Source organism: Eleginops maclovinus, chromosome 10 (assembly GCF_036324505.1).
Source record: "Eleginops maclovinus isolate JMC-PN-2008 ecotype Puerto Natales chromosome 10, JC_Emac_rtc_rv5, whole genome shotgun sequence".
NCBI lineage: Eukaryota > Metazoa > Chordata > Actinopteri > Perciformes > Eleginopidae > Eleginops > Eleginops maclovinus.
In genome coordinates this window covers 12,919,366-12,939,440 of record NC_086358.1, presented here as the reverse complement: position 1 = coordinate 12,939,440, position 20,075 = coordinate 12,919,366, and the positions used below count along the sequence as shown (strand labels likewise).

General features: G+C 39.2%; 1 long non-coding RNA gene across 1 annotated transcript; it reads left to right on the top strand.

The window, feature by feature from the left end:
* The first annotated feature begins 583 nt into the window (after positions 1–583).
* Positions 584–3,079, top strand: LOC134870482 (uncharacterized). Its single transcript, XR_010166571.1, has 3 exons — positions 584–735; positions 1,960–2,241; positions 2,563–3,079. It is a non-coding gene; the product is annotated as an uncharacterized LOC134870482 (long non-coding RNA).
* The last annotated feature ends 16,996 nt before the right edge of the window (positions 3,080–20,075 follow it).

Sequence of the window (20,075 nt, the reverse complement as noted above, 5' to 3'; positions counted from 1 at the left end):
ATGTTACTTCACAAACCAGTTCTGTCTGTGTATCCATCTTTATGTAAGGCAACATAATACTTTAAACCAGACAAATGTTAAAAATATTCATAAACAGATTAAAATACTTTAATTTACAAATGACTAATGAGTATTTTAAGTATTTATAAAATGATCATAATTTAAAATAATTATTATAATTTAAGCGGCTGACTAATCACAACAGAGCCGACCAGCTAACCAATCATAGCAGACTGGGCTCTGGTTTCAGACAGAGGGTGAAAAGAGGTGCTGCAGCACAGGCAGTATGAGAAAAATAAAGAGCTTTTTGAACTTTAAAGCATGTAAACATATCACAGTAGAGACACAAAATACAAATCTGAAATCTGAAAATGTGCATTAGAGTGCCACTTTAACATATATGATAAAGTTAATACTTAAAGTAAACAAACTGTCAAAAATAATTGGAGAATCTGGATTTTAAATAAATTGAATTTTATTTTGGTGGGGCCTCTTAGATACACCTTTAAGAGGCTTGTTTCTGTAAATAAATCATTCTGGGCAGGGCGGTAAAACCTGTTATACCTGAAGACACACCTGCCCTGTTCATGTAATCTGAGGCTGACACCCTGTTCCCCATAAACAGCCTGTGAGTCTCTGCTAGGGTGAAGGTGTTCAGTGCTCTGCTCTAACAAAAGTCTACTCTACAAAAAGAAAAGATTCGACCCGACAGAGAGGCGACTCTGAAAGCAAAGGGTAAGGCTCGTTTTCTCTACTCTTAATGGCCGTCTCTCACTTCCTTTCCAAGTCGCTTTCATGGCCGAGGAGGCTGATGGAATTTCATTACTTATGATTGAAAACCAATGGAGTTTTGAAAGCAGAATGAGATGGAAAGGTGCACTCAAAATGCCGGTATACCCTCCAGATGCCAGCAATCTAATTTGCTGTCAGTGGTAATAAATGGGGAGCCATCGGATGGCACAGATAAGACGTTATTTCACCATCAGGGTTATCACTTAATATCTGATAATGTCTGTGGGGAGCAATTGTATCCGACAGTTAAAACAGGGGGCCTCAACTCCTGGCCCGAGAAATGATCATCAGTGCGGAAGAATTGTTAATCTGTCAAATCAATGTGACTTCACTCAATAAAGTGTTCATAAAGGGACTTAAGTTTGGGCTGCAGTGTTAATGATTCACACTTTTGGGAGATAATTCTACTCTAATGAAAGTGAACAGATGTGCTTTTCATGTGTTCTGCTCTGTATTGCTAAAAAGGATTTTTCCTTATGTATATACTGTTAAAGATTCAAGATTCGAAGACTTCAGTGTCATACGCACAATATTTATAACATACACGTTGGCAAAGCCAATCTTAAGTTCCATTTCATTGCATTTTAATAGTATTTGTATTAATATTTACTGAAAACAAATATATATAATGTTATTTGATTGGGGCTTTAATATGACATGGCTTGCTTTTTTAAATAAAACCATTCTGGCCAGGTCAAACCTTTTAATCTGTGTATCTTTTTGCATATAAAGATATCTTTAAGTATATAAAGACACACAGATTCAGTAGGGTACAGTCTAGCAGAGTTATATTGTGTGTTTGTTGGATTATACAATGTCCTCGACATTTTAAGGAAGTGTTTAATGCAGGAATGTTACCTGCGTAGTAGCCTGAAGTAAGCTGGAGGAGAAAAAACAATACACCGCCTAGTAAGTGCAACGAACAAAGCTTGAGTCATAGCGTTCACTGTAACAGTCAGAGCTGCCAAGTCCAAACGAACAGAGCCGAAATCACAGCATTATGACATTTTGGACAGTTGTTGTTGTTATTGTAAACAAAGCCTGTTTTGTGAAGCCTGAGAATGGGAGTCGACACATAATATGCTTCACATTATCCCCTGTGAGAGTTCAGCTGTGGTGAAGCTGTGACACACATACGATAATACATTCCTGTCATTGTCTCCACAGCTCTGTCCTCAAACTATTGTACTCCACTTGACTTTTGTTGGGAAAAAAACAAAACAAGCATCATGGGAAAAGGTGAAAGTGAGGAGTGGGATGAGAAGAGCCACGACACGAGGCAGTCTCAGCCCCGGAGATACGAGGAGACAGAGACTAAAAGCTCAGGGACGAAGTGTCCTGCATGCTGCTTGAAGACAAGGAACTGTCTGATGAGTGCAGAGTGCGGCCGGGCACTTCAGATCTCCAGTGTCGTCGCCTGGTGCGGCATGTGCATCCGCATGTTCGTATGTAAGTGTCAACCTCAAATACAAGCTTATACAACTGCCATGTCATTGTCATAAGATACTCTGATGTCCGACAAGCTAATTTACTGCTGAAATGAATGTGAATCAGAATCAGTATCAAGTTTATTCGCAAGTACATTTACACATACAAGGAATTTGATTTTGTGTCTGGTGAATCTATGCAAACAGAAAAATATAACCATGACGTTTAAAAAGCGTCTTTTGATGTACTTCTGTATGTATATTGGAATTCAATTCTAGAGTCTAGAGTTAAGATAATCTTTGCTATTATTCATGATTGTTTGTCCTTTTTTCCCAATTAAAGGACCTGACCTTGGGCATCATACCCTGCTTTTCCAGGATCATCATCACTCACTCTTTATAAAAGTGATGCCAAGAGGTTTTCTTCAAATCTGCTAAAAGTTGTCTTTCAAATTCTTTAACCACAAATTATTCATTTCACATGATTACTGTCCGTATATAGAACAGCTCAGAAAGTCATTATGAAAGAATGAATGAATGAATGGATGGATGATTGAGCGTGTTTGATTGATCATTTCTGATGGATATGTATTATGTAAAATCAGATGTCTATATTTATATTTTTAGGTAAGAAATTTGCAAAAATAATATAAAAAATAATATGATGAATATAATAGTAATAATGTTAAATGAGTATGACATGAACTTGAGAATGTTATACTTTATGCTACAGTGGAAAATATGTTCTCTTACAATATGAGTAAGATGGTTTTGGTGAAAAAACATTGACATATCTGAACTAAAACAACATTTTGAATAAAGCTTCAAGTAACAACAAGAAAAAAAAGTGTTTCATTTAATGGCATCAATGATAAAGACCTGCGATTAATTAAACTCCTTTGACAAGCATGATGCAACTCTATGACATCCTTTGCTGTCAACGCCCTCGTCTGAGGTCATTTAGAGAAAGTGGCTTGGCACAAAAACAATAGCAAGCTACAAAGAATGTACTACAAAAAGAAAATCAGTAATTCACAAGACAAACATAACATTGCTGCCTCTGTATGTGTCGGTTTTTATTGGGGGAAAATGCATAAAAATCCAGAATGACCCAAATTATAGGAGACATTTTTTCCCCCTACATATGAGTGCCAGCAGCGGATCTAACGTGTCAAGGCTTGTACAAAACTATGTGTCTCACAGGCTGTCCGGAGAGACAGTGAGTGGGTGGACAGCAGGGGACATGCCATTGTGTGGAGACATATTACAGTATGTGATGGGAAGAGAGTTCCTGTGCCTCGAAACTTGAAAGAAATATGCTGCTCAAATCAGCACCGACATCTTAGAAGCACATGCAATGGAATCTGCGTTAAAGAATGAGCACATATCTTTCATACCATATCAGATGCAGGGGAAAGACATCTTTGTCCGATCTTAAAAATGGGAAAAAAGGAGAAATTCCCCAGTATCTCCCTTTGAATTTGAAGATGCATTGCAAAACATCATTACATACTATAACTTGATCACATTGGTGAGGAATTTCTGTGTTTAACTTTGTCGGACGTACAGACATCTGAATGCTTGTGATGCTTGCCCCAATATTCATCGTCTAGCCTGACTTCCTGAATCCCTACAATGAAGGTTAGGGCAAAATTAGTCCTGACAGTATTACTCCGAATTACCAACAATGCAATCCAGTTTAAAATAAACAAGAGTTTAAGTGAAAAGTTTCTGTAAATTTAAGATTTATAACACCTGTTCCTGCCTCAAAAAGTTGTTCAATTGCTACCCATAAATAAAGGTTGGGATGTTATTTAAAAGTAGCTAACATAGCTACATTTGCCTTTGTACGGCAGCTTTGCCTTTTAAAATCAACAGCTGAACCAGGCACAATTGTATACGCTTGTAATAGATAGGAAAGCAAGTTTGGATCTCTGGGTTGCCGTCATTGTGCTGTGGAGCCTCCCTTGGGTTAGCGGTGACATTTTGAAAATGATTCAATAGATAGAGCCTGGCTAGAGACTGTGGAGTGCTCAATAATAATGCTTTAGTTGTCTTGTTCAGTTATGCCTTGCATATAAACTTTAATACTACTGTACAGATGGCGTATTACAGAGCAACCAGAGTAGAACAACAAATCCTCCTTCCGAAGCAGCAGTGCAACTCCGGATAGATTAACTTATTTGTCTGAGCTCAGAGACGCAAGTTAAGACCCAAGAACATAAATGTTTGGTCATTTTTAATCTTTGTAGCGTAAGGTTGAGGTTAAAACCCACAGGGACAAGAATGAAGTCTTTGAGCACTATTGATTTCAGAGACAGATGTATTTCTCTTCTATCTCCCTCTTTTTCTGTTTTCTTTTTCCTGTTCCCTTTCACTACATTTCTCCCTTCTGTCGCTGCCTCTTGTGTGCCACAGTGTCAGTGTCGGCATCACAATACAGGGGTGACATTTCAAGCAGACAGATTAGGGCCTCTCTCCAATTAATTTTGCTTTCCTTCCCCTGTTAAATACACAATCAACCAAAGGCAAAATGTCAGTGAAACAAATGAGGAGCCGCCGTGTGGCTGACAATTACCGCCAAGCACCTCAGAAATGCCAATATGTTAAAGTGGGAGCAGTGTGTAAGATGAATGGGGACAAACGGCAATCTTTGTGGAGCGTTGTTGCAGCACTGAAACAGGCACGTCAGTGGTTACCTGCCTTTGCTATCTAATGTAGTGAGTGACGTGTTGTTGGAAAGGTCAAATGTTACTTAAAAGGGCTTGGAATCAATATCTTATATATCTATTATTGTCTTTGTTAACCCACGATATGTGTAATGAACATTGCTGGAAGGGGTGATATGGATGAGATAATTCATTTCTAGATGTGTGAATCTCGCAAGGATTCCACAACAGCTCTGGCTGCTTCTCAATGTATTATTTCCTCAATTGTTTATACAACTCTCATAGCTACTTTTCCTCCATTAACACAAGCAGTCGGATAAATCTGAACCTTTTGTTTCTGAAAAAAGCTACATCTTTTCCATACCAGTAGACCCAGTCCATAAACATTACCAAAATAAAACATAAATCTTTCTGCAGAGCATTAGTGTGCTGGAATAAACAAAAACTAAGGTAGCTCTAATACAGGGCACCTCCTGAATACTTAAAGCATTTCTCACTGCATGAGGTAACATAGAGGCTATATGATATTCCATTACTCAAAGCTCTTCTACTTTCACTTGGTTTAAAGGAACACAACCAGACAGTTTTTTAAAAAAAAATCTTTCTTTTAGTTTTTTTTTTATATAGAGCAGGAAAATGATAGCCAGAGCAACAAATGAATACGTTTTAATGTTGCACGGAGCTTGGCATACATAAAGTGTGGCTCCAGGATCAAAAGAGAGAATAGAAACAAGCTTGACAGGTACCTATTATCATTCATGCAACTATATTATGTCACTGCAAGCAGAATCATCCACCTATACAAGTAGATCACTTTACTACGTAAAGATCCCATGCAGAAATTTAAAAATCAGACCCTAAAGCCAACAATTTCACCCTGCAACTTTGACAAAAAACAAGATGATTCCTAAATGAAGTACACCAGTGGTTGGTTCACACATCCAATTACTGATTACTTAAATTATTACTCTTGTTCTCAGTAATGCATCACTACAAAACAATATCAGCCTCTAAAACTGCTGCAGATCAGATAGTAAACACTGTGTTTGAAGGGCAATCACTCAGTGAGGCTTGCCAGTTACTAACTTGCTAAATACAAATTGACCAAAGACACCGAACAGTGAAAGTTGTGAGGGAACGAAAAGGAATTAAATAGAACTAAATCTTCTTTAACAAGAGCAAACGCACACAGAGTTTAAACCGGATATTAAGCTGCTCCTGGTGTGAAAGTGGCCATCCATCTGTTGCTACTGCTCTTCCCACCCTGGACACAGGGTAATAATGCAGGAAACCCAGTCATGCTAGCAGGCTGCTTCCTGTTTGTTGGGGCGGTGAATCGGAAATTCTCCTTGCTCTTCCAAGTCATTTTAATCACCCTCTTTTGCCAAGATGCACAGCCGGCCCTGCCTGTGATTGACTTGGCCCACAGCCAGCCCCAATACAATTTGTTGCATAAATGCTAAATCGATGGGTCATTACACTAATGAAATGACATGACAGAGGGACATGATACTTTGGTGGAATCAAGGTTCTTCATAGCTTCTGGTCACGGCCAGGTGCCAACATTATGAAATGTTTTAGAAATGCTAAAAGCGGTGGCATTCCTGGAAGTTGATGGTGAAAATGGCATCGATTCAAGCCTGTGGCAGTTTATCTGTCTCTTAATGCATATGTCTCCCCACACTTGCACACTGAACAGTTAAACCAACTGTTATTGGACAGATCCCTGGACAACCTTACCATGAAAGTCCACATTAACATCTGATTTCACAGTTGAGAAATATCAAATCACTCGGCACTTGCTGACTAGGGAAAGAATACTGATTATTTGATATAAGATATCGTTTTATGGGTATTTCAACTGAGGAAAAGTATCCTGTGGCATCATGGAAGTACACTCTGTACGCCCGACCATTTTTTGATGTCCTGACTCCAAATTCATCCTACAGAGGCACAATCTTTACAGGAACCTTGAAAACTCTCTCAAACTCTGTCTGTTTTTGTTTTGTTTTTTCTTTTACCTTTATTTTTTTCCCCTATATACTTTTTTTTACTGCCACCATGAAGATGACAGGGATGAGAAGTGATAGAATTGTTGGGATATGCACTGTTTGTGTGTGTTGCACCGGTGTGTTGTTGAGAGGATGCGAGAGAACGAATGAGACGGAGAAAGAGATGAGATTTGTGATCTCATCTGTTTACCCGGGGCCTCTCACCAAAGTGGCCTTTTACCGTCGTCAATCATCACCATGGAGACGTCTTTAAATTTGGATGGATTGGAAGCTCTGATGCATTTCAAACATGCCCATTGTACACACTTAGAGATTGTGGGTGGAGGCCACTCAACTTGTGCTGGGCTACGTTCCCAAAGAACACCTGGGATTTCTGTTCAATGTGCCAGGTTTCATTGAGGAATGATATAATACAGCACAATTAGACCATTGTGTTAGACTCTCTTGAATAATGTACAAAATGTAGACTCTAATCCAATGCGTTATGTTGAGCGTAAATACACCAGCAAAGTGGATAGGTGATGAAAAATCTATATTGTATTAGATCAGGGTGAAGAGCTTCTTTCTTTTCTGTTTGGCAAAGAGCTCGGGGGGAGATGCCCTTGTCTGTTTTTCTCCAATAACAAGGTCTCGGTGCATTCTCGCCTTCCAGCAAGCAAACAAAGCTAATGTAATCCTCGGATTCCTTAAAGCCTGATTCGAGCTGGTCGGGGTCAGAAGAACCAGACAGAAAAAAAACACACCTGGTGTATCATTAGCGTCACAATGGCTCTCCACAGGATTAGCCGGACTGCTTACGCTGCATTTTTACAGCCAAGACCAACGATAACACCCAGCTTTGTTCCTCACCCCAAGGGATGTGGAAGGAGAATTCAATGCACTCTCCTCTGTTTTCCTGAAATTTTATGAGAACTTCCACAAGTCCCATCTTTTGGCTGTCGGCCTTTATAGCACTTACTTTGTCAGCATAATTCTCTGCCATTAGAACGGGCTGTATAAGAGGGCACCCATGGCTACTTCTAGAGGACAATGAGAGCTTCCACTCAAGTTTCATATAGAGACATAAAGGAACCATCAAGTCCCAAAGAGGGTCCCGGTTTGAAGCACTATACTGTAGACATTTTGTCCAGTAAGAAAAGAAGAAAAAGACTCACCTTTTCTCCTGTTTCAGTCCCTTGCCTTTGCTCTTGGAAATGGCTGGATGTCATTGATGGCAGATTTTCTGAAAGTCATTAAGAGTGTAACAGGTAGCAATTAAATCACTATCTTTGACTCAGTTTTCACTGACACGTTTGAAGCTTTCTCTATATATTTAAACTAAACTGTTTCAAAATATAACTTCTGACGTTGAATAACTCAAATTATCAGGAGTAGGTTTTAACTAAATCCAATTTAATTAAGTAAAGAACCAAAACAAAGAAACACATATCATACCCTAATACTTTCTGATTCTACAGTCCAGCAGATGGTCATAAAACGAAATTCAAATCAAACCTTGGCAAAAACCTGAATAAAACATAAAAATAACAATACAAACAAATATCATTAAACACAGTGGATCCTTTCTATATTCAGTCAGTGTCTTCCATAAGTCAACAAGCTCTTTCCTGGCTTCAGAACTTATTGCCTTTGAAAGATTACAGGATGCATCAGAAGCAAACCCCATCGTACAAATATTGTGTAAATCAAAAAAGCAATTTAGATTGCACCAACAGAGGTTGCAAAAACTCACTTTCTCCAAGATCACTTGTTCTTTTGATACTGTTCACACTGAGATTGCCAAGTAAAATATTTGAGTGAGATGTGAAAAGTGTCCAACGCTCTGAATTGAAGTTGAATACTACTTTAGTTGAAATCAGATTAAACTCAGCTTCAGAGGCTCAAACATTGCTATGCAGTTATTTTATATTTGTTTGCCTGTGATGCTCAATATGTATGGGTCAGTTTGTTTGAAAAGAATGAACAACATTTGCTCAGTCCATATTTGTCTGCTGTGTTATAATATGTTAATTCCAAGCAGTCATGGGTATGAAATTGGATTTGAAAATGTGGGATTAATTTGTGAAGTTTTGTGTGAAAAGCATACCGGATCTTTTTCTGTCATGGGGTGGGGATCTTGAAAAAGGTGAAGGAGTTCTTCTTTTCCATTTCCCATTTCCCCAGCCTGTTAAAAGAATGAAATCATTGGGGAATAGTTAGAACTGCAACCAAGGTTATTGCTTCTCCAAGAGCATCATTTGTTACTCGGTATTGTGTGAGCCTCATGGTGAAGCAATTTAATGGCATTATGTAACAGTGAGGCTAAAAAGAAAAAGAAACGCCAAATAAGTGGAGCCATCAAAGACCATTAAATCAGATGTGACACAATAAAAGCTTTCCTGCAATTACAGGCACGGTTTCACATTCTTTAAACACTTTTGTATCATTCTGTACAATTGAAAAGCTATTCTGAGTCCTTGTGATAAAAGTTTGAACTTTGAGTACAGTATGATGAACTTTCTTATTAATTAAGAACAGAATGAACACATTCAGAAGCAGGACGGGTAAGGTAAGTCTCATGAAATACATTTATTTTAGTTTTATTATCTTTTATTTAGCCACAGAGTTGCCTATAGCCCTTTCTAATTGTTCAGTTATCCCCTCCTAGAATCCTCTTTTATTATGTGAAGCACTATGTAGTTTTATGAAAAATATCTACTATTTATTTTCAGATATCTACTAAAGCCTACAAATAAGGAGTGTAATTTAGGCCTGTTATATATTATTGAGTGATATTATACACACTGTTTTGATTTCTGCGGACCTCAACAGCTGTTTTGTCGTGTAAACACCATGTCACGATTAAGCAGTTGTATTAAAAACATAAGAAGGCTAATATCCATGGGAGGTGTGATTAGTGAGTAACAAACGGTAAAGGCCAGAACATTTTGATCGCACATTGATCATCTCAAATAACTTATAATCACAACAGGGTTATAGTTTGCAGAGCTGTCATTGATTCAGATAAGTCCAGCTGTGCATCACGCCTCTTTTAAACATCACTGTTGCTGGAAATACATCCCCAGAAGATACATCATTTTATCCTCGGTTATAGCTCCTCCAGGGAGCTTCCTCGATGCTCAATTCCTCTATGTGCATTTAGAGAAATTAGATGCGTGCACTAAAATCGATTTCCGGGTCACTACCAAGGAGTCGAACATTTGAGAGATGGGAAAGGGCTGTTGAGAAACAACATCTCTTCTTCCAGGAAGTCAAACGCAGTTTCACATGTTAGAACACGTACAATACATAAAGACATAAAGGCCATGCCAGTGATATCCATAAAACATACCACCTGAGTGAAGGATTATGTTAAACAGCAACATGTCGCCTTCAAGGCCATTTGTAAAATACCTTTAAAAAGGGATAGAAAGAAGGGAGTACTTCTAGGGTTTTAATATTTTGCAACTCATTGCATACCCAGAGCGTAGAAAGTGAAAACAAGTTCTGAGAGCACCCTCGGATAATTTAAAGAATCTTATGAGAAGATTTAGTACTGTAGTTGGTTGTCTGAAAGGATAAAAGGCTAGAGATATAAGCAGGTAGTTAGCCTAACAATACATTGTCAATAACTAATGTGCATTTTTCTCCCCTCCCTACTACAGGGGGAATATCCCAAAGGTCCACATAAAATGCAAGGGTGAAGCATGAGGCTGCATGTGTTAAAAATTGTAATGCAGTGTGATATAACGCTAAAGCGTTTAGAATTTTCCACCACATAAATAATCTTTGTCAGCAGGAGTTTGTCCAGTTTTTTGAGCATCCATGTTGGTGAAGAATTTCATTAACATTACAGGGAAATCCACCTCTGCTAACTGATATCATGTTATTAGATGGAAAGCTCTTGGAGAATGTAGCTTGAGGCAATTTTGAAAACATGTAACTTAAGTCGACATGTTTTATATGCTAATATGCCAAAGATTTGCAAAAATTCGTACTCACATGTTACACCTTCCTCATACTCATGTGTCGGGTTAAAAACACTAAATTGCTTGGAGTATTTTCAGAGTAAAAACCTTAAACTGTAAGAAATGATAAAGGAGTTTGGGTTTTGACTTGATCATTTCAAATCCAAGGTGGGTAGGTGAATAGAAAGATAAATGAATACAAGGACATTTTCAGTTGAAAGACGACTTTGACATAACTTGGATATTATTCAATGATTCGACTTTCTCTGCCCTTTTAGGTTTATAGTACATCATCTCTGCAAAGGATTTTATGATTTCATAAGAAATCCGAGGTCAGGATATGTGTTATAAGAAATCATGTACAACCCACCCACCCACCCACCCACCCACACACACACACACACACACACACACACACACACACACACACACACACACACACACACACACACACACACACACACACACACACACACACACACACACACACACACACACACACACACACACACACACACACACACACACACACACACACACACACACCTTTTTATGAAATCAATGACCAGAAAATAGGAGCTGAGATAAATGTTTTGCATTTAGTGGATGATGCATTAATAATGGAAGATTAGATTTCAAATTAGCAGTCACGTTTAAAGCTCCCCGCAAATTAGTTAACAGTTGAGGTCAGAAGCATGGAAGTAATACCAGGCAAATTAATCCAATAGGGGAGTTGTATTGAAAATGAGGGATTAAGAGTTATGCATAATATGCTAAAACGTAATAAAAAAAAGGAATTACTTTTGAGCTATTGTTTTCTGTAGAGAATTTATTCTAAGCTGCTAGGTGCCTGATATTTGTGATGAAGACGATCATGTAATTATGTGTCTAAAATGCTAGTAAAAACTACCATGTGAAACAATGAGGTCACCTTTTGTGCTTAATTTGTTGAGGGACTCATGGACTTTGGAAAAAGAGTGAAAACATGATGACCTATATTCTACACCTTTTTAAAACAATTTCTCCTTGCAGAAAATGTCATGTGGGCAAGGAAATATGTGAAGGAGGATTCAAAAAAGGACTTAAGAAAGACACTTGAATGTGTCTGCTTTTGAAGTAAGGTGGGCTACAAAATGAAGCTGCAATTGATGTCATTGATTTGGGTCCGCTGTTGTGCGGCTGCAAAGAGTTGCAGGACAGCATTATGTTACAATGCTGACAAAAAGACAGCAGAGGGACCAATGCTCAAGTTGGTGAAACGGTAAACATGTTGGCTTTTTAAAATAAACTCAATTAAATGTCATTTTATTGCAGAGATGACTTTTTTTGTCTCTATTTTTGATATAATTTTGTATCACATGGAAATGACCTTTCTAAGTAACTTTAGGTTACCAAACTAGATTTCTCACTATAGCTTCTCCAGTATGAAGTAATGATAACATGTCCAGTCATGTCTTTATATAGACCTTTTCTCTAGCAGCTTTTTTGACGTGTTATATAGCAAGACGTTCACAGGTATAGAACCAAGATTGTTAACAGTAGCTCCTTTCATTAAAGCATTTCAGGCAGGGTCAGTGAGTGAGCATGCACAAACCCTGGACCCTGGAATGCAGGCTTTAATTAATGTTATTAATTACTGCTTCTCTTTTTCTACTATTGACATTTTTACATAATCTCAAATGTGTGTCTGAAAACATATTTGCCTTGCCTGCAGTCTGACTTGTCACAACATTGCACACTCGACATTACCTCCCAGTGTGTTTTAATGGCTTCACAACCATCTCTCCCGATGCCAGTGTGGATTATTACCTCAGAGATTTAGCGTGTTGTTATTTGTGTTTGTAGGCGCATCAGTGGAGGCCAGCACTGGCAGCAGTCTGGATCGCGGCCTGGTTCAGTGGAGCTGTGGAAAGTGACCTTCTCCGCAGTATATTTTACACCAGGCCCCAGTGGCCCCGGAGCCCTCTGTTCCAGCTGGAACACACTGTTGTGCGACAGATGCCACATTAAGCAGCACTCCCCCCGCCATCAACCTGCTTCCAAAATCCCTCCACTGTCAATTTGCAATGGCCTCTCAGCTAGAACTGGACGACATCTGTGTGTGTGTCTGAGTGTGTGCACATTAATACCCAATGATGTGAGGGTGTCAAAGGCCCAGGCCATGAGAGTCATATTGGACATGTTTGCGCATGTCTACACTAAAACACTTACAAAAAGGTCTCCGAACAGTTCTCTCACTAAAGCGCTCTCCTCTCATCCCATCCACACTGAAATTATCTGTGTACGCTTAAGAAAAACGGCAGGGTAATTTTATTTCAGTGTCATTACGTTTCATGTGAGAGATACCTCACAGTATGCAATTTGCTTTTATTACAAAATAATAAAGCTGCACTATGTACTAACGCCATAGTTACTTTCAGCCTCTTGGCTGACCGAAACCCATTTTAATGCAATACATGCACAAATTGCCTTTCTTGTCAGTAAAATATAATGCATGTATCAAAACGGTTATTTAAAAAGGAGCAATGTTTAATGGCTGGCCATGTGCTCCTTAATATAGGGGGCAGAATTTCACATCTAATACTGAAGTCCATGCAATGTAAATCTTCATGAATCACGTAAAAAATGTAAAAAGCTTAATGCGAAACAAAAATAATTAAGAATACACAAAATTCTACCAAACTAATTAAAGTCTGGGAGACGGTCAACATACCACTACTATCTTATCATCCTGGGGCATCTGCTAAAGTCAACATTAGCCATCTACACGTCATCTATCCTGGACTTACTGGCCATTTACGCCATGATAGTAATGTTGATTGGACTATACTTCCTTATTCTGTCACTTGAATTGAATCCAATAAACAAAATGTACATGGAAACTGTTTATTCAAAGTCATTGACAAACCCTGGGGCAGAGCTACTTCTTCGTCGCCTTATGTTTAAATGAGGGCACATTGGATGCTCACTGTCGCCAGTTGTATTACAAGATAGGAGGCACATGGTTTGGGGGACTGCCAATTGTTCAAAAGCACTTAATCTGTAACCCCAATAGTAATTTCAAAAGCTAAATTTCTCCAAAAATACACACTACTTGCAACAAGCCTATATAGCTAATTAATAAGGATGACGCCAGTATATATTTCTGGTCCTACTATAACAATGTCATGCCAAGCCCTACTCTCCCTCTTAATTACTTATGCCTTTGTTGGCTTACTTGCTTAAGTTTAGGTATAAGGGCCGAAATTGGGTAAGAATATCAGGGTAAGCCAATCAAAGGCTGATAAGGGCGGGACACGCCTTTGCCGTCATTCTGCAAAATAATTTGCCAAATATGCTTCTGTTTGTTGTGAGGAGAGTTTTTGTTCAGTTAGAATTTCTTTGGACAGCTCTATAAGCCTGCTATAGAAGTCAGGGATTCAAGGAAGCTGAAAGAAACATTTCTCTCTGTTGATACACATTATTGTTTTGACTGTGTATAGCATTAGGAGGGAGAACACCACACACAAACTGAGAAATGATATTGATTTGCACTGGTTTGCAAGACAGTCACACATAAACTCAAACAGTTGCCTCTAGAAGTTTTTATTTACTCCTCGTTCTAAGTCTCAGAAGCGGTCTTCAACCTTTGAATATCTTCTGCTTGATGGATACAGAAAGGCACATTCACTCAAAGAAACAGGCAACCCACACAAACACACACTTTAAAGAGTTTATTTCTGCTAGTAGTACTCCAACTAAGTTTAATTATGGGTTTTGAATGTTTCACATCTCTTGACCTCTAGTCAATTGATACCTTAACCGCATCATTATTTATGGATGATCATGAATACCCCAGCAAGTACAAAGAGACAAAGTAAAGTTATTTTGTGGGGCAGCAGTGATAATAACAGATGTTGTTTTTCCAGCTCTATACCTTGACTTTCTATGCGTTATAAGTAGTGTTTTCAGGAAGTGAGACATGTCATGAAGCACCAGACATGCAGTATTATTAGCTGGGAGCCAGGCTAACACCAGAGCCACCGCGCAGTGTGATTACGTTTGCCCCTGCAGTTCAAAACAGATGCTCTTCACCGGCACTGGCATCATGGAAGAGCCCGAGGCAGGCAGCTATTTTGGGTAAATTAGTAAAGACAACAGTTGCTCCCCAGGTTGATGCTGCCATGCTGGGTTGCGGTGCGAGGCGACAGAGTGGAAAACACAGACTCAACCTGGGCAGCGCAGCCCCACGGGCGTTTGTCATTTGGAGGCGCTCCAGCCGACAGGTGGCTGCTGTGGTCGACTGCTCCCCGTGCACCTTATCCAGGTAATTAGCCATTCAGCTCGGGCACGCAGGAGAGGAGGGCAGTCATTGAGAGGGACGGGTTTAATGAAGACAAGTTGGGCGGTGGAGAAATGATTTTTGTATATTTCTTATCTTCATATTACTAAAAATGGCACTACCTGCTCTACAAGAAGGCTTCTGTTTTCACCTCTAATAGATTTTTCACTTGTTGAATCTGGGGCAAAATAATCATTCATAATCTGTGTTTGCTTTCAGTTCCTGTATTGTAGGAAATAGACTAAGGACCTGTTGCTAGTAGTGTTACAATTGATGACTTTGTCTCAATGTTCAAAGTTACTCATTGAGCTTCTGTCTATCAGTACACATGTAATGTATCAACATAAGCTCACAAGCTGGCTGTGGCTCAACAGAAAGCGACTCAAATTGACTAGAAGATATAGAAGAGTTGGAAAGAAGTGAGCTCGTCGTGCTTCTGTAGCTCGCACCTCCTCTGTGCTTGAGGCAACTGTCTTCGAGGCTACTTTGGCAGCAACACCTGAATCTCACATGTGTCAGTGGGTGAGTGTCAATGTTGGTAATGTAGGCGCCGGGTTTTGATAAAGGAAGGAAGAATGCAAGGAATACGAAAAATACTATCGCTGGCCCAGATGCATGCATTTTAAGTTATTCTGTCCATCATGATATGATACAGGAGTGCAATGTTAAATCTCTTCTATGCATAAAAGTTGTCATGATCTCGACCGCCTCAGGTTCTCATAGCAGGGAATGCTGAAAACTCAAGATGTTTACTCCACTTCGGAAAAGAGTTTGAGAGGTTTTCGGGGAAGTCAAATCAGTGCACATTTTAACCTATCCCTAGATTTCCTTGACATTTTCTTTTTTTCCTAACTGTTAGACTGGTCTTGTCTGTCTCTGTTACTTTCTCTGTTAGTTTTCTACAAGTGTTATATTACTCTTTTTATTTACTTGTTTATTTATGCTTTGTAAAACCGTATTATATCTGCTCATGGGATACTGTTGGTACTATTTTTCTTTTAAGCTTCTATTCAAATTATCTTTATGCTGATTTTACAAAATAAAAAGCAATTAAATAGAAATCAGCCTACAAGTGAGTATGTATCTGTACTTTCAAGGAGAGACAATTGATGGGAATATTTTCTCAAAGAGAGTCACCTCCATTACCTCCAGTTCATTAAAGGCCTAATTACCTATATTACATAATTGTGCTAATATTCAGCATTATATACACTACTAATTATATTTAATTGCTCAGTCGAACCCCAGTAACCCCTCCAGAAAGAACAAAGCATTGACCTCCAACAAGCACAGGTTCAGTTGTGGTAATGAGACGCATTTTTCTAAAGCATTATTCTAATAATGACTTTTTCTATGCCCTTTTGGCTGACTGAAGTTTTGTGAATGGTTACGCACACTCTGGTTGACAGAAATGAGCACTTTACTGTTTCTGAGTCGGAAGTTCTGTGAATGGTCTACTGGAGAGTTGTGGTTGAGTCAGTCAGCGTTGATGGGCAGTAAATGGGGAAAGCGTACTATGTAAATGGGAGCCTGGATGGTGGTGCTCTGTTGGGAAATCAGGTGGCCATTTGAATATTCAACCCCAGGGCCAGCGCTCTAATTCCTTCCCCCTCAACATGCCACACAAGGAGAAAGGAAGTGACAAAATGGCAAGGGGAGCACAGGCAAGAATTTGCATTTTAATGTGCCTGTCGGAATCACTTTGGATAAGAGTATGAGGGACCACACAACCCCACGGGTCGGCACCAAACAACCTATAATAGCCACCGCCCTGAAAACAGCATTCTGCGTGAGAAGAAGTTGTTGCGCAAAGGGAAGAGGGGGAATCGATGTTTTTAGGAGAACAGAATAAGTTTAGATCCTCATGGCATATAAAAAGGCCCAGGTGGCCAAGGTGGAACAAGTAGACACGTAGGAAGTATCTTTTGGAGAGTTCACATGTATAAACTTTTTGAATCGCCTTCAACACTAGTACAACCTTGAAAGAACTTTCCCTCTAAGCTTTGATGGTAAACTGTCATTAATTGCAATGACAGTCTAATTATAAAGATTGTTTTCCTGAAGGACAATTGGATTTTTCATGTCTGGAAAAACAACCAACTCCCCAAGCAATAACTGTGTAGAGGCGATGTTCTTAAGGAACCAAACCTTGCAAGATCATTATTCTTTCTCCTTTGTCGTACATTATGTAAATATTTCCTTCCTTCTCCTCTTTCAACAACAAAGAAGAAGCATTGTTTGGTTTTGTCATCTCTACAACTCCTAAGAGATGTAGATGGCAATTTGAAAACAGCTGCCTGGGAGTTCATTTTCACACGGTGGCACTCTGTTATTGCTGTTTAATGTCCTCAATCTCATTGTCATTTGGCAGAAGGTGAGGTGAGTATCGAACGGCTTGATTTAATCAGTTCAATTTGATCCTTTGCCGTTACAGAGAGTATCTTTCCACCTATCGATGAGTGTGTGTCGTGCCCTGGCTGACGCAAGGACACTGAGTGACTGGCACTCAGACACTTCCCCTGTCAGGGACGGTCAGAGAGCAGACAGCCAGGCAGCAAGGCCAGACATCAGGATGCTATTGAGAAGCCAGAGTCATTCTAGAGGGAGACATTGTCGAGGCTTCACTTCATTGTTGGAGCCATTTTTCTGCTTTCAAGGTGCTCTGTTCAGTACAGCTTAATGAGACTGCAGTCTCCTTGGTATACTAAGTAGCTGCCTCTAACTTCTTCAGGCTTTCAAAACCTTGACAGCTCATATGTCAATGTATTTGGAAGTTGTATACATGCAAACGCATCAGTCTGGCGAACTTTAAAAGCAAATTAAGGATGGTGAATCTATGAAGATCTAGATGTGTGCTCTTTAACTAAAAGATAAAACACATTGATGGTATATAATCCAATCCACTGCCAATAACCTTACTTTAATGCAAATACACACATTATTCTTTTCTTGTATTGATTTCACTATTTCTCATGTTTCCTAACTGTTAGTTGTTGTTTAATTGTGCAGGGAAACTTGTTTTTAACGGTTTATATACAATATTCGCTTTGGCTTGATATAAATGAGTAACATGGCACCGCTGAAAAGAAAAATCTCTACAAGAGCCAGGCAGCCCTACCGTTGAGAAGTAAAAAATTATTGTCTGTGGCGGAACAAATTAGACTCTGGCGAGCTGCCACTGACTGGGTGAAAGAAGATCCTCTAGAGGTCTGCAAAGACGAGATTGGCTAGTTTGGAGTTGCTCTTTAGTGAGCCGTTACTCTCAATGTAATGGTAATTGAAGTATTTTCTATCCTCCAGTGGTTTAACTTTTCACTGTGTTGTGGTGATGCAAGCAAGTACTAGGGTGTGTCAGTACACCATGTCATAGCTGTTGGGTGTGGTTACAGGAACAACGTAGCATACTTTAACCCCACCAAATCACACTCAATGATGGTGAAACATTCAAAACGACGGGGCAGCAAAACTGTATTTTATGTCACCTACCAATTAAGTCATTACATGTCAGATTAATCCCACTTTTTTTCTGTCCTAGGAACTGTCTTCTGTTCAAAACTGACAGCGTTTTTGATTACACTTCAAATCCTTCTATAAGTCTCCTGCCAACTTCACATCCTTTTACAACAAAATACTTCACATTACAGCAGTAATCCAACGTCAGCATTTATTAAAATGTCCAATTCTGACCAAATCTGATAACCGTTCCAAAAAGGGAAAAAAAAAACACCCATATACCCGTACAGTAAGAAAAAGATTGCCTTCACCACAGAGTCATTGCCGGACACAAACAGCTGCCCCCAGTGTTAACTGTACAAGCTTTGTATGCCTTCCTCTTAACTTCGCCTATAATTGTTTTTTCAACAACATCATTCCACTCTCCCTGTGTTACATAAAGTGGACAGCCATTATGCAGACTACAAAACAAGGTTACTTATCAGGAAAATACAGCAGATGCTTTAAGAGCCTTTATTTTAATTAGATTTTTTTTCAGAGGAGAAGTAAATGTAAACATGGCAGAAGAATAAGGCGGAATGACATGCGACAAAGCTGGAACTTAAACAGAAACATTGCAGCAATATGGTGCAGCAATATGTGTGTAGCATTGGGAAGACAAACACTTTTTGCACACACTTTTCCTTATGACTTTGTTGTTCAAATGCACACAACTTTTCTAACTTCTCCTATTTCCCATTACCTCCATTTTTTATAGCTCCAATATCTTTCATAATCTTTGTTTAGCCTCTCAGTCAGCGTGCTTAGCTCTCTCTCTGGGCCTTCATGTCCACTAAACCCTTTACCATTCTGTTATAATCTGACCCGGCCTTCCGTGCCATTATTGCACTAGCTCTCCCAGATCCGGTCCTAATGCAATTGGAAGAGCTTTTCCACTCTCACTGTTTCCCCATTTTCACTTAATAAACCCCATCTCATTGTTTTAGGCCACAAACAGAATTTCGCCTCAATTCAATTTATGCCTCTGCTGTGGGCTTTCACAGAAACAACACCCTTCTTGCTCTGACACTTCTCAGTGTGGTTTGTTTGTCTGTTTGAAACTATATCATGATACAAACACATAGGAGTGAGAGAAATTAAATACACAAGCTTTGCAAGAAAAAATGTGTTGCTTCTTTTTTCTTTTAAGCATCTCACCTTTACTGATCGCTGTTTTTCCAGAAGGGCTGGAATGACAGATAATAGAATTTTAACCTACTTGATTTGGCTCAATCATTTGCTGTTGTGTGTCAATAATGATGTTAGTTCTTGCCTGTTTAGTAAGTGAAAGAACTACGGAGGAACAGACAAAATAATCAGAGCAGCTGAATCAATACTTCACAACTTGCTAACGTCTTGTTCTCCCCCTCAGGTGTTGTGTGCCGGTTCCAGTGGGGACACTTAATGCAGACTTC